Genomic DNA, 14,245 nt, shown 5'->3' with positions numbered 1-14,245 from the left:
AACCAGTCAGGGTTTGCACACTTTGTGATCCTGTGAACCAGTCAGGGTTTGCACACTTTGTGATCCCGTGAACCAGTCAAGGTTTGCGTACTTTGTGATCCTGTGAACCAGTCAGGGTTTGCACACTTTGTGATCCTGTGAACCAGTCAGGGTTTGCACACTTTGTGATCCTATGAACCAGTCAGGGTTTGCACATTTTGTGATCCTGTGAACCAGTCAGGGTTTGCGTACTTTGTGATTCTGTGAACCAGTCAGGGTTTGCACACTTTGTGATCCTGTGAACCAGTCAGGGTTTGCGTACTTTGTGATTCTGTGAACCAGTCAGAGTTTGCGTACTTTGTGATCCTGTGAACCAGTCAGGGTTTGCATACTTTGTGATCCTGTGAACCAGTCAAGGTTTGCGTACTTTGTGATCCTGTGAACCAGTCAGGGTTTGCACACTTTGTGATCCTGTGAACCAGTCAGGGTTTGCACACTTTGTGATCCTGTGAACCAGTCAAGGTTTGCGTACTTTGTGATCGTGTGAACCAGTCAGGGTTTGCACACTTTGTGATTCTGTGAACCAGTCAAGGTTTGCGTACTTTGTGATCCTGTGAACCAGTCAGGGTTTGCACACTTTGTGATCCTGTGAACCAGTCAGGGTTTGCACACTTTGTGATCCTGTGAACCAGTCAGGGTTTGCACACTCTGGCATCCTGTGGACCAGTCAAGGTTTGCACATTTTGTGATCCTGTGAACCAGTCAAGGTTTGCGTACTTTGTGATCGTGTGAACCAGTCAGGGTTTGCACACTTTGTGATTCTGTGAACCAGTCAAGGTTTGCGTACTTTGTGATCCTGTGAACCAGTCAGGGTTTGCACACTTTGTGATCCTGTGAACCAGTCAGGGTTTGCACACTTTGTGATCCTGTGAACCAGTCAAGGTTTGCACACTTTGTGATCCTGTGAACCAGTCAGGGTTTGCATACATTGTGATCCTGTGAACCAGTCAAGGTTTGCGTACTTTGTGATCCTGTGAACCAGTCAGGGTTTGCACACTTTGTGATCCTGTGAACCAGTCAGGGTTTGCACACTTTGTGATCCTGTGAACCAGTCAAGGTTTGCACACATTGTGATCCTGTGAACCAGTCAGGGTTTGCACACTTTGTGATCCTGTGGACCAGTCAAGGTTTGCACACTTTGTGATCCTGTGGACCAGTCAGGGTTTGCACACTTTGTGATCCTGTGAACCAGTCAGGGTTTGCGTACTTTGTGATCCTCTGGACCAGTCAGGGTTTGCACACTTTGTGATCCTGTGAACCAGTCAAGGTTTGCGTACTTTGTGATTCTGTGGACCAGTCAAGGTTTGCGTACTTTGTGATCCTATGGACCAGTCAGGGTTTGCACACTTTGTGATCCTGTGAACCAGTCAGGGTTTGCACACTTTGTGATCCTGTGAACCAGTCAGGGTTTGCACACTTTGTGATCCTGTGAACCAATCAAGGTTTGCGTACTTTGTGATCCTGTGTACCAGTCAGGGTTTGCACACATTGTTATCCTGTGAACCAGTCAAGGTTTGCGTACTTTGTGATCCTATGGACCAGTCAGGGTTTGCACACTTTGTGATCCTGTGAACCAGTCAAGGTTTGCGTACTTTGTGATTCTGTGGACCAGTCAAGGTTTGCACACTTTGTGATCCTGTGAACCAGTCAAGGTTTGCGTACTTTGTGATCCTGTGAAACAGTCAGGGTTTGCGTACTTTGTGATCCTGTGAACCAGTCAGGGTTTGCGTACTTTGTGATCCTGTGAACCAGTCAGGGTTTGCACACTTTGTGATCCTGTGGACCAGTCAGGGTTTGCACACTTTGTGATCCTGTGAACCAGTCAAGGTTTGCGTACTTTGTGATCCTATGGACCAGTCAGGGTTTGCACACTTTGTGATCCTGTGAACCAGTCAAGGTTTGCGTACTTTGTGATTCTGTGGACCAGTCAAGGTTTGCACACTTTGTGATCCTGTGAACCAGTCAAGGTTTGCGTACTTTGTGATCCTGTGAACCAGTCAGGGTTTGTGTACTTTGTGATCCTGTGAACCAGTCAGGGTTTGCGTACTTTGTGATCCTGTGGACCAGTCAGGGTTTGCACACTTTGTGATCCTGTGAACCAGTCAAGGTTTGCGTACTTTGTGATTCTGTGGACCAGTCAAGGTTTGCACACTTTGTGATCCTGTGAACCAGTCAAGGTTTGCGTACTTTGTGATCCTGTGAACCAGTCAGGGTTTGCGTACTTTGTGATCCTGTGAACCAGTCAGGGTTTGCGTACTTTGTGATCCTGTGAACCAGTCAGGGTTTGCACACTTTGTGATCCTGTGAACCAGTCAAGGTTTGCGTACTTTGTGATCATGTGAACCAGTCAGGGTTTGCGTACTTTGTGATCCTGTGAACCAGTCAGGGTTTGCACACTTTGTGATCCTGTGAACCAGTCAGGGTTTGCACACTTTGTGATCCTGTAGACCAGTCAGGGTTTGCACACTTTGTGATCCTGTGAACCAGTCAAGGTTTGCGTACTTTGTGATCCTGTGAACCAGTCAGGGTTTGCGTACTTTGTGATCCTGTGAACCAGTCAAGGTTTTCACACTGTTTGATTCTGTCTACTAAGATTTGCACACTCTGTGATCCGTGTACCAGTCAAAGTTTGCACACCTTGTGATCCTGTGGATCAGTCAAGGCTTATATTTTTTGATCCTGTGGACCAGTCAGAGTTTGCGTACTTTGTGATCCTGTGGACCAGTCAGGGTTTGCACACTTTGTGATCCTGTGAACCAGTCAGGGTTTGCACACTTTGTGATCCTGTGGACCAGTCAAGGTTTGCACACTTTGTGATCCTGTGAACTAGTCAAGGTTTGCGTACTTTGTGATCCTGTGAACCAGTCAGGGTTTGCGTACTTTGTGATCGTGTGAACCAGTCAGGGTTTGCACACTTTGTGATCCTGTGAACCAGTCAGGGTTTGCACACTTTGTGATCCTGTGAACCAGTCAGGGTTTGCACACTTTGTGATCCTGTGAACCAGTCAGGGTTTGCACACTTTGTGATCCTGTGAACCAGTCAAGGTTTGCGTACTTTGTGATCTTGTGAACCAGTCAGGGTTTGCACACTTTGTGATCCTGTGAACCAGTCAGGGTTTGCACACTTTGTGATCCTGTGAACCAGTCAGTGTTTGCACACTTTGTGATCCTGTGAACCAGTCAGGGTTTGCGTACTTTGTGATTCTGTGAACCAGTCAGGGTTTGCACACTTTGTGATCCTGTGAACCAGTCAGGGTTTGCGTACTTTGTGATTCTGTGAACCAGTCAGGATTTGCGTACTTTGTGATCCTGTGAACCAGTCAAGGTTTGCACACTTTGTGATCCTGTGAACCAGTCAGGGTTTGCGTACTTCGTGATTCTGTGAACCAGTCAGGGTTTGCACACTTTGTGATCATGTGAACCAGTCAGGGTTTGCACACTCTGGCATCCCGTGGACCAGTCAAGGTTTGCACACTTTGTGATCCTGTGAACCAGTCAAGGTTTGCGTACTTTGTGATCGTGTGAACCAGTCAAGGTTTGCACACTTTGTGATCCTGTGAACCAGTCAGGGTTTGCGTACTTTGTGATCCTGTGAACCAGTCAGGGTTTGCACACTTTGTGATTCTGTGAACCAGTCAAGGTTTGCGTACTTTGTGATCCTGTGAACCAGTCAGGGTTTGCACACTTTGTGATCCTGTGAACCAGTCAGGGTTTGCACACTTTGTGATCCTGTGAACCAGTCAAGGTTTGCACACTTTGTGATCCTGTGAACCAGTCAGGGTTTGCACACTTTGTGATCCTGTGAACCAGTCAAGGTTTGCGTACTTTGTGATCCTGTGAACCAGTCAGGGTTTGCACACTTTGTGATCCTGTGAACCAGTCAGGGTTTGCACACTTTGTGATCCTGTGAACCAGTCAGGGTTTGCACACTCTGGCATCCTGTGGACCAGTCAAGGTTTGCACATTTTGTGATCCTGTGAACCAGTCAAGGTTTGCGTACTTTGTGATCGTGTGAACCAGTCAGGGTTTGCACACTTTGTGATTCTGTGAACCAGTCAAGGTTTGCGTACTTTGTGATCCTGTGAACCAGTCAGAGTTTGCACACTTTGTGATCCTGTGAACCAGTCAGGGTTTGCACACTTTGTGATCCTGTGAACCAGTCAAGGTTTGCACACTTTGTGATCCTGTGAACCAGTCAGGGTTTGCATACTTTGTGATCCTGTGAACCAGTCAAGGTTTGCGTACTTTGTGATCCTGTGAACCAGTCAGGGTTTGCACACTTTGTGATCCTGTGAACCAGTCAGGGTTTGCACACTTTGTGATCCTGTGAACCAGTCAAGGTTTGCACACATTGTGATCCTGTGAACCAGTCAGGGTTTGCACACTTTGTGATCCTGTGGACCAGTCAAGGTTTGCACACTTTGTGATCCTGTGGACCAGTCAGGGTTTGCACACTTTGTGATCCTGTGAACCAGTCAGGGTTTGCGTACTTTGTGATCCTCTGGACCAGTCAGGGTTTGCACACTTTGTGATCCTGTGAACCAGTCAAGGTTTGCGTACTTTGTGATTCTGTGGACCAGTCAAGGTTTGCGTACTTTGTGATCCTATGGACCAGTCAGGGTTTGCACACTTTGTGATCCTGTGAACCAGTCAGGGTTTGCACACTTTGTGATCCTGTGAACCAGTCAGGGTTTGCACACTTTGTGATCCTGTGAACCAATCAAGGTTTGCGTACTTTGTGATCCTGTGTACCAGTCAGGGTTTGCACACATTGTTATCCTGTGAACCAGTCAAGGTTTGCGTACTTTGTGATCCTATGGACCAGTCAGGGTTTGCACACTTTGTGATCCTGTGAACCAGTCAAGGTTTGCGTACTTTGTGATTCTGTGGACCAGTCAAGGTTTGCACACTTTGTGATCCTGTGAACCAGTCAAGGTTTGCGTACTTTGTGATCCTGTGAAACAGTCAGGGTTTGCGTACTTTGTGATCCTGTGAACCAGTCAGGGTTTGCGTACTTAGTGATCCTGTGAACCAGTCAGGGTTTGCACACTTTGTGATCCTGTGGACCAGTCAGGGTTTGCACACTTTGTGATCCTGTGAACCAGTCAAGGTTTGCGTACTTTGTGATCCTATGGACCAGTCAGGGTTTGCACACTTTGTGATCCTGTGAACCAGTCAAGGTTTGCGTACTTTGTGATTCTGTGGACCAGTCAAGGTTTGCACACTTTGTGATCCTGTGAACCAGTCAAGGTTTGCGTACTTTGTGATCCTGTGAACCAGTCAGGGTTTGTGTACTTTGTGATCCTGTGAACCAGTCAGGGTTTGCGTACTTTGTGATCCTGTGGACCAGTCAGGGTTTGCACACTTTGTGATCCTGTGAACCAGTCAAGGTTTGCGTACTTTGTGATTCTGTGGACCAGTCAAGGTTTGCACACTTTGTGATCCTGTGAACCAGTCAAGGTTTGCGTACTTTGTGATCCTGTGAACCAGTCAGGGTTTGAGTACTTTGTGATCCTGTGAACCAGTCAGGGTTTGCGTACTTTGTGATCCTGTGAACCAGTCAGGGTTTGCACACTTTGTGATCCTGTGAACCAGTCAAGGTTTGCGTACTTTGTGATCATGTGAACCAGTCAGGGTTTGCGTACTTTGTGATCCTGTGAACCAGTCAGGGTTTGCACACTTTGTGATCCTGTGAACCAGTCAGGGTTTGCACACTTTGTGATCCTGTAGACCAGTCAGGGTTTGCACACTTTGTGATCCTGTGAACCAGTCAAGGTTTGCGTACTTTGTGATCCTGTGAACCAGTCAGGGTTTGCGTACTTTGTGATCCTGTGAACCAGTCAAGGTTTTCACACTGTTTGATTCTGTCTACTAAGATTTGCACACTCTGTGATCCGTGTACCAGTCAAAGTTTGCACACCTTGTGATCCTGTGGATCAGTCAAGGCTTATATTTTTTGATCCTGTGGACCAGTCAGAGTTTGCGTACTTTGTGATCCTGTGGACCAGTCAGGGTTTGCACACTTTGTGATCCTGTGAACCAGTCAGGGTTTGCACACTTTGTGATCCTGTGGACCAGTCAAGGTTTGCACACTTTGTGATCCTGTGAACTAGTCAAGGTTTGCGTACTTTGTGATCCTGTGAACCAGTCAGGGTTTGCGTACTTTGTGATCGTGTGAACCAGTCAGGGTTTGCACACTTTGTGATCCTGTGAACCAGTCAGGGTTTGCACACTTTGTGATCCTGTGAACCAGTCAGGGTTTGCACACTTTGTGATCCTGTGAACCAGTCAGGGTTTGCACACTTTGTGATCCTGTGAACCAGTCAAGGTTTGCGTACTTTGTGATCTTGTGAACCAGTCAGGGTTTGCACACTTTGTGATCCTGTGAACCAGTCAGGGTTTGCACACTTTGTGATCCTGTGAACCAGTCAGTGTTTGCACACTTTGTGATCCTGTGAACCAGTCAGGGTTTGCGTACTTTGTGATTCTGTGAACCAGTCAGGGTTTGCACACTTTGTGATCCTGTGAACCAGTCAGGGTTTGCGTACTTTGTGATTCTGTGAACCAGTCAGGATTTGCGTACTTTGTGATCCTGTGAACCAGTCAAGGTTTGCACACTTTGTGATCCTGTGAACCAGTCAGGGTTTGCGTACTTCGTGATTCTGTGAACCAGTCAGGGTTTGCACACTTTGTGATCCTGTGAACCAGTCAGGGTTTGCACACTCTGGCATCCCGTGGACCAGTCAAGGTTTGCACACTTTGTGATCCTGTGAACCAGTCAAGGTTTGCGTACTTTGTGATCGTGTGAACCAGTCAAGGTTTGCACACTTTGTGATCCTGTGAACCAGTCAGGGTTTGCGTACTTTGTGATCCTGTGAACCAGTCAGGGTTTGCACACTTTGTGATTCTGTGAACCAGTCAAGGTTTGCGTACTTTGTGATCCTGTGAACCAGTCAGGGTTTGCACACTTTGTGATCCTGTGAACCAGTCAGGGTTTGCACACTTTGTGATCCTGTGAACCAGTCAAGGTTTGCACACTTTGTGATCCTGTGAACCAGTCAGGGTTTGCACACTTTGTGATCCTGTGAACCAGTCAAGGTTTGCGTACTTTGTGATCCTGTGAACCAGTCAGGGTTTGCACACTTTGTGATCCTGTGAACCAGTCAGGGTTTGCACACTTTGTGATCCTGTGAACCAGTCAAGGTTTGCACACTTTGTGATCCTGTGAACCAGTCAGGGTTTGCACACTTTGTGATCCTGTGGACCAGTCAAGGTTTGCACACTTTGTGATCCTGTGGACCAGTCAGGGTTTGCACACTTTGTGATCCTGTGAACCAGACAGGGTTTGCGTACTTTGTGATCCTGTGGACCAGTCAGGGTTTGCACACTTTGTGATCCTGTGAACCAGTCAAGGTTTGCGTACTTTGTGATTCTGTGGACCAGTCACGGTTTGCGTACTTTGTGATCCTATGGACCAGTCAGGGTTTGCACACTTTGTGATCCTGTGAACCAGTCAGGGTTTGCACACTTTGTGATCCTGTGAACCAGTCAGGGTTTGCACACTTTGTGATCCTGTGAACCAATCAAGGTTTGCGTACTTTGTGATCCTGTGTACCAGTCAGGGTTTGCACACATTGTGATCCTGTGAACCAGTCAAGGTTTGCGTACTTTGTGATCCTATGGACCAGTCAGGGTTTGCACACTTTGTGATCCTGTGAACCAGTCAAGGTTTGCGTACTTTGTGATTCTCTGGACCAGTCAAGGTTTGCACACTTTGTGATCCTGTGAACCAGTCAAGGTTTGCGTACTTTGTGATCCTGTGAACCAGTCAGGGTTTGCGTACTTTGTGATCCTGTGAACCAGTCAGGGTTTGAGTACTTTGTGATCCTGTGAACCAGTCAAGGTTTGCGTACTTTGTGATTCTGTGGACCAGTCAAGGTTTGCACACTTTGTGATCCTGTGAACCAGTCAAGGTTTGCGTACTTTGTGATCCTGTGAACCAGTCAGGGTTTGTGTACTTTGTGATCCTGTGGACCAGTCAAGGTTTGCACACTTTGTGATCCTGTGAACCAGTCAAGGTTTGCGTACTTTGTGATCCTGTGAACCAGTCAGGGTTTGCGTACTTTGTGATCCTGTGAACCAGTCAGGGTTTGCGTACTTTGTGATCCTGTGAACCAGTCAGGGTTTGCACACTTTGTGATCCTGTGAACCAGTCAAGGTTTGCGTACTTTGTGATCATGTGAACCAGTCAGGGTTTGCATACTTTGTGATTCTGTGAACCAGTCAGGGTTTGCACACTTTGTGATCCTGTGAACCAGTCAGGGTTTGCACACTTTGTGATCCTGTAGACCAGTCAGGGTTTGCACACTTTGTGATCCTGTGAACCAGTCAGGGTTTGCGTACTTTGTGATCCTGTGAACCAGTCAGGGTTTGCGTACTTTGTGATCCTGTGAACCAGTCAAGGTTTTCACACTGTTTGATTCTGTCTACTAAGATTTGCACACTCTGTGATCCGTGTACCAGTCAAAGTTTGCACACCTTGTGATCCTGTGGATCAGTCAAGGCTTATATTTTTTGATCCTGTGGACCAGTCAGAGTTTGCGTACTTTGTGATCCTGTGGACCAGTCAGGGTTCGCACACTTTGTGATCCTGTGAACCAGTCAGGGTTTGCACACTTTGTGATCCTGTGGACCAGTCAAGGTTTGCACACTTTGTGATCCTGTGAACTAGTCAAGGTTTGCGTACTTTGTGATCCTGTGAACCAGTCAGGGTTTGCGTACTTTGTGATCGTGTGAACCAGTCAGGGTTTGCACACTTTGTGATCCTGTGAACCAGTCAGGGTTTGCACACTTTGTGATCCTGTGAACCAGTCAGGGTTTGCACACTTTGTGATCCTGTGAACCAGTCAGGGTTTGCACACTTTGTGATCCTGTGAACCAGTCAAGGTTTGCGTACTTTGTGATCTTGTGAACCAGTCAGGGTTTGCACACTTTGTGATCCTGTGAACCAGTCAGGGTTTGCACACTTTGTGATCCTGTGAACCAGTCAAGGTTTGCACACTTTGTGATCCTGTGAACCAGTCAGGGTTTGCGTACTTTGTGATTCTGTGAACCAGTCAGGGTTTGCACACTTTGTGATCCTGTGAACCAGTCAGGGTTTGCGTACTTTGTGATTCTGTGAACCAGTCAGGATTTGCGTACTTTGTGATCCTGTGAACCAGTCAAGGTTTGCACACTTTGTGATCCTGTGAACCTGTCAGGGTTTGCGTACTTCGTGATTCTGTGAACCAGTCAGGGTTTGCACACTTTGTGATCCTGTGAACCAGTCAGGGTTTGCACACTCTGGCATCCCGTGGACCAGTCAAGGTTTGCACACTTTGTGATCCTGTGAACCAGTCAAGGTTTGCGTACTTTGTGATCGTGTGAACCAGTCAAGGTTTGCACACTTTGTGATCCTGTGAACCAGTCAGGGTTTGCGTACTTTGTGATCCTGTGAACCAGTCAGGGTTTGCACACTTTGTGATTCTGTGAACCAGTCAAGGTTTGCGTACTTTGTGATCCTGTGAACCAGTCAGGGTTTGCACACTTTGTGATCCTGTGAACCAGTCAGGGTTTGCACACTTTGTGATCCTGTGAACCAGTCAAGGTTTGCACACTTTGTGATCCTGTGAACCAGTCAGGGTTTGCACACTTTGTGATCCTGTGAACCAGTCAAGGTTTGCGTACTTTGTGATCCTGTGAACCAGTCAGGGTTTGCACACTTTGTGATCCTGTGAACCAGTCAGGGTTTGCACACTTTGTGATCCTGTGAACCAGTCAAGGTTTGCACACTTTGTGATCCTGTGAACCAGTCAGGGTTTGCACACTTTGTGATCCTGTGGACCAGTCAAGGTTTGCACACTTTGTGATCCTGTGGACCAGTCAGGGTTTGCACACTTTGTGATCCTGTGAACCAGACAGGGTTTGCGTACTTTGTGATCCTGTGGACCAGTCAGGGTTTGCACACTTTGTGATCCTGTGAACCAGTCAAGGTTTGCGTACTTTGTGATTCTGTGGACCAGTCAAGGTTTGCGTACTTTGTGATCCTATGGACCAGTCAGGGTTTGCACACTTTGTGATCCTGTGAACCAGTCAGGGTTTGCACACTTTGTGATCCTGTGAACCAGTCAGGGTTTGCACACTTTGTGATCCTGTGAACCAATCAAGGTTTGCGTACTTTGTGATCCTGTGTACCAGTCAGGGTTTGCACACATTGTGATCCTGTGAACTAGTCAAGGTTTGCGTACTTTGTGATCCTATGGACCAGTCAGGGTTTGCACACTTTGTGATCCTGTGAACCAGTCAAGGTTTGCGTACTTTGTGATTCTGTGGACCAGTCAAGGTTTGCACACTTTGTGATCCTGTGAACCAGTCAAGGTTTGCGTACTTTGTGATCCTGTGAACCAGTCAGGGTTTGCGTACTTTGTGATCCTGTGAACCAGTCAGGGTTTGAGTACTTTGTGATCCTGTGAACCAGTCAGGGTTTGCACACTTTGTGATCCTGTGGACCAGTCAGGATTTGCACACTTTGTGATCCTGTGAACCAGTCAAGGTTTGCGTACTTTGTGATCCTATGGACCAGTCAGGGTTTGCACACTTTGTGATCCTGTGAACCAGTCAAGGTTTGCGTACTTTGTGATTCTGTGGCCCAGTCAAGGTTTGCACACTTTGTGATCCTGTGAACCAGTCAAGGTTTGCGTACTTTGTGATCCTGTGAACCAGTCAGGGTTTGCGTACTTTGTGATCCTGTGAACCAGTCAGGGTTTGCGTACTTTGTGATCCTGTGGACCAGTCAGGGTTTGCACACTTTGTGATCCTGTGAACCAGTCAAGGTTTGCGTACTTTGTGATTCAGTGGACCAGTCAAGGTTTGCACACTTTGTGATCCTGTGAACCAGTCAAGGTTTGCGTACTTTGTGATCCTGTGAACCAGTCAGGGTTTGCGTACTTTGTGATCCTGTGAACCAGTCAGGGTTTGCGTACTTTGTGATCCTGTGAACCAGTCAGGGTTTGCACACTTTGTGATCCTGTGAACCAGTCAAGGTTTGCGTACTTTGTGATCATGTGAACCAGTCAGGGTTTGCGTACTTTGTGATCCTGTGAACCAGTCAGGGTTTGCACACTTTGTGATCCTGTGAACCAGTCAGGGTTTGCACACTTTGTGATCCTGTGGACCAGTCAGGGTTTGCACACTTTGTGATCCTGTGAACCAGTCAAGGTTTGCGTACTTTGTGATCCTGTGAACCAGTCAGGGTTTGCGTACTTTGTGATCCTGTGAACCAGTCAAGGTTTTCACACTGTTTGATTCTGTCTACTAAGGTTTGCACACTCTGTGATCCGTGTACCAGTCAAAGTTTGCACACCTTGTGATCCTGTGGATCATTCAAGGCTTACATTTTTTGATCCTGTGGACCAGTCAGTGTTTGCATTTTTCGGCTGTTTACAGACGGATTTTGTTCAAACTTTTTATATATATTTTACTTTTCAGATCGGATTTAAAATGGTTAACTGGCGGCCATTTTGTTTTAATGAATGTGGTTCTAGTGCCATATCTCTGACATGCTTTGACTGATTATGTTCAAATTTCACATATTCATTATACATCATGTTATAGATGTCAACATGTATTCAAAATGGTTGATTTTGTTTTGATTAATGATGTTACAAAGCAATATCTCACATTATGGACAAGGACTCATTTGATGATCAAATACAAATGTCAATCATTTTAATGTTAAACAATCATCATAATCATATTCCTGACATGGGTATATTCCAGATATATTACTATAAACAAATCTATATATCTGAAATTTGATAACTAACGGGGACTGTACAATGCATGGCTTGTTTGATATTCACGTTTCACATTTTCAACTATGAGACTTGTTAATATGATACTACAGGTATCAATCCCGAACGAAACTACCAACTTTGCAATCGCTTTTCACAACTTTGTAAGCAGTTTGTTATCGATTTTTTGGTTGGCTGATGTGATAATATGCTTCTATACGAGACATTCTCGGAACATTTATTTAATGTTTTCGAAATGTAACTGCGGGGCTTCATGACATAACTATACAAGCAACTCCGCTAACATGTCAATCGCTTTTTCTAACTTTGCACGGTGTTTTATAACATTTTACAGTCAGCTCATGTAAACATCTATAGTCTGCTTTCAAGTGGATTTTATAAAATTTGTTGACTTTACAACGGCGCAATTCAATATTCCAACAACTTAGGTCATATATACAAATATATCTACCAACTTTGCCATCGCTTTGCACAATTGTGCAATCACTTTCAACAATTTTGCACGGAGTGTAAACGGTTAACACCCACTACGTGCCGACAACATCAAGAACTTGTTCGTGATAATTAGAGAAATTTAAAAACTTTTTAATAATTGAAAATGTAACAAAAATGACACGATTTCTCACTACAAATGATTGACATCACAGTAAGAAAAAATGCATTATATCTTTTCCATTTGTGTGATGAAACAAAAACAAAAATTAATTCAACAGGTCGTTTACTCAGGGAGTCTTCCATGCAAGCACTAATCACGCCCGATTGTGCTTTATTTAAAATATTTGTCGAGCACCTTACCACACTGCTGCATAAATTATTTGAAATTAGCCTAATTGGTGGCTATATCATGTTTTATGGATGTTTTAAATCAATATCGCAAGCACAAGTATCTTCCAGATTGACCTATGACCTCTTCATACTTGGAGTAATACTACGGTAATTTAACAGCAATATACGAAATATTTATTCATATTTTCGAATGTTCAACTATGGGACTTGTTACAACTTGAGCAACTTTGCAATTACTTTGAATAAGTTTGCACGGTGCGTTAATAGCCTAAAACCCACAGCGTGCCGACTGCATCAACAACTCGTTCGTGAAAATTAGAAGAAATTTGAAAACTTTATATTGATTAAAAAAGTTACAAAATTGCCGTGATTTTCCACTATAAATGATTGACATTACAGTGAGAAAAAATGCAGGAACGTTGCCTTATATCTTTTCCATGTATGTGTTGAAACAAACAAAAAATCAATAGGTAGTTTAGTCAGGGAGTCTCCCATGCAAGTACTAACACCCCCGATTGTGTTTTACTTTAAACATTTGTCGGGCACATAACCAAACAGCTGCATGGATTATTTGAAATTAAGCAGAACAGGCGGTTATTTCATGTTATTGGATGTTTTAAATCGATATCGCTTGCACAAATGGGAGTCTAGTGGTTTATATTAGACAATATATTTATATTTATTGACACAACTATTTGCATATTCATGAGCATCTTTATGTTGCTACGTCATCAGTTTTTTCAAGCTGTACACGTGCTTGAAGCAGTCTATTTGACTTCTTGAAATTATATACTTTCGCTTCTGAAATGGAAAGTTCTACCACTGATAGAGGCAGGAGTCGAGGCCGGAAACGCCGTGCTCCTTCGCCAATACCAAGTCCAGTCAGAGATGAAAACGCTCCTCGGAGACGGGGAAGAAATTCCAGATGCCGTGGCCGGATGATTTCATCACCGAATACATCAAGGACAATAACGACGGAATCAACGCATCAACGTCGAGAACATCGAATTTGCGAGCCTTGGACACCACAGACCCCAAAAACTGGACAGTACGTCAAATTCGACAAAAACTTCAGGACATTGGCATACTCTTACCGTCTACCATGAGCAAGAAAGAAGCGATCAACTTGTACAAGCTAAATAGCCAGCAACAAAGGGGCCCATACGCTACCAACATTAGCGTGACGAATGCTGCGACAGAATTAGATTCAGATCCCGAACCCCCAACACTGACTGAGCAGGAATCAACTGGTGTAAACAGAAGATCTACGACTTTCAACACGGACAGTTTATTTCCAGGCGAAATGGATTTATTTCAACCAGCACGCTGTCGCAACTCAAATCAAACATCGGATACCAGGCTGGCGGTAAACAACATGGCAGCCGCCCCATCGTGTGGGGTCGATCGTGTTCACACTGATCGTGGGCCTACAAGCACGCCTGTTTATGGACCTCCTTACGCCTCAGATTTTACACCACCTGCGAGGAGGAGATTTGGGATTGCGTCACACGACCTGCCAAGAATTGTTGCAGTTACTGATGCTATGAGGAACAATATAACCCAAGGTA

The sequence above is a fragment of the Saccoglossus kowalevskii genome, chromosome 19, assembly GCF_978046115.1.
Source record: "Saccoglossus kowalevskii chromosome 19, keSacKowa6.1, whole genome shotgun sequence".
NCBI lineage: Eukaryota > Metazoa > Hemichordata > Enteropneusta > Harrimaniidae > Saccoglossus > Saccoglossus kowalevskii.
The sequence above is the reverse complement of the archived record's forward strand: the minus strand, read 5'-3'. Positions refer to the sequence as shown.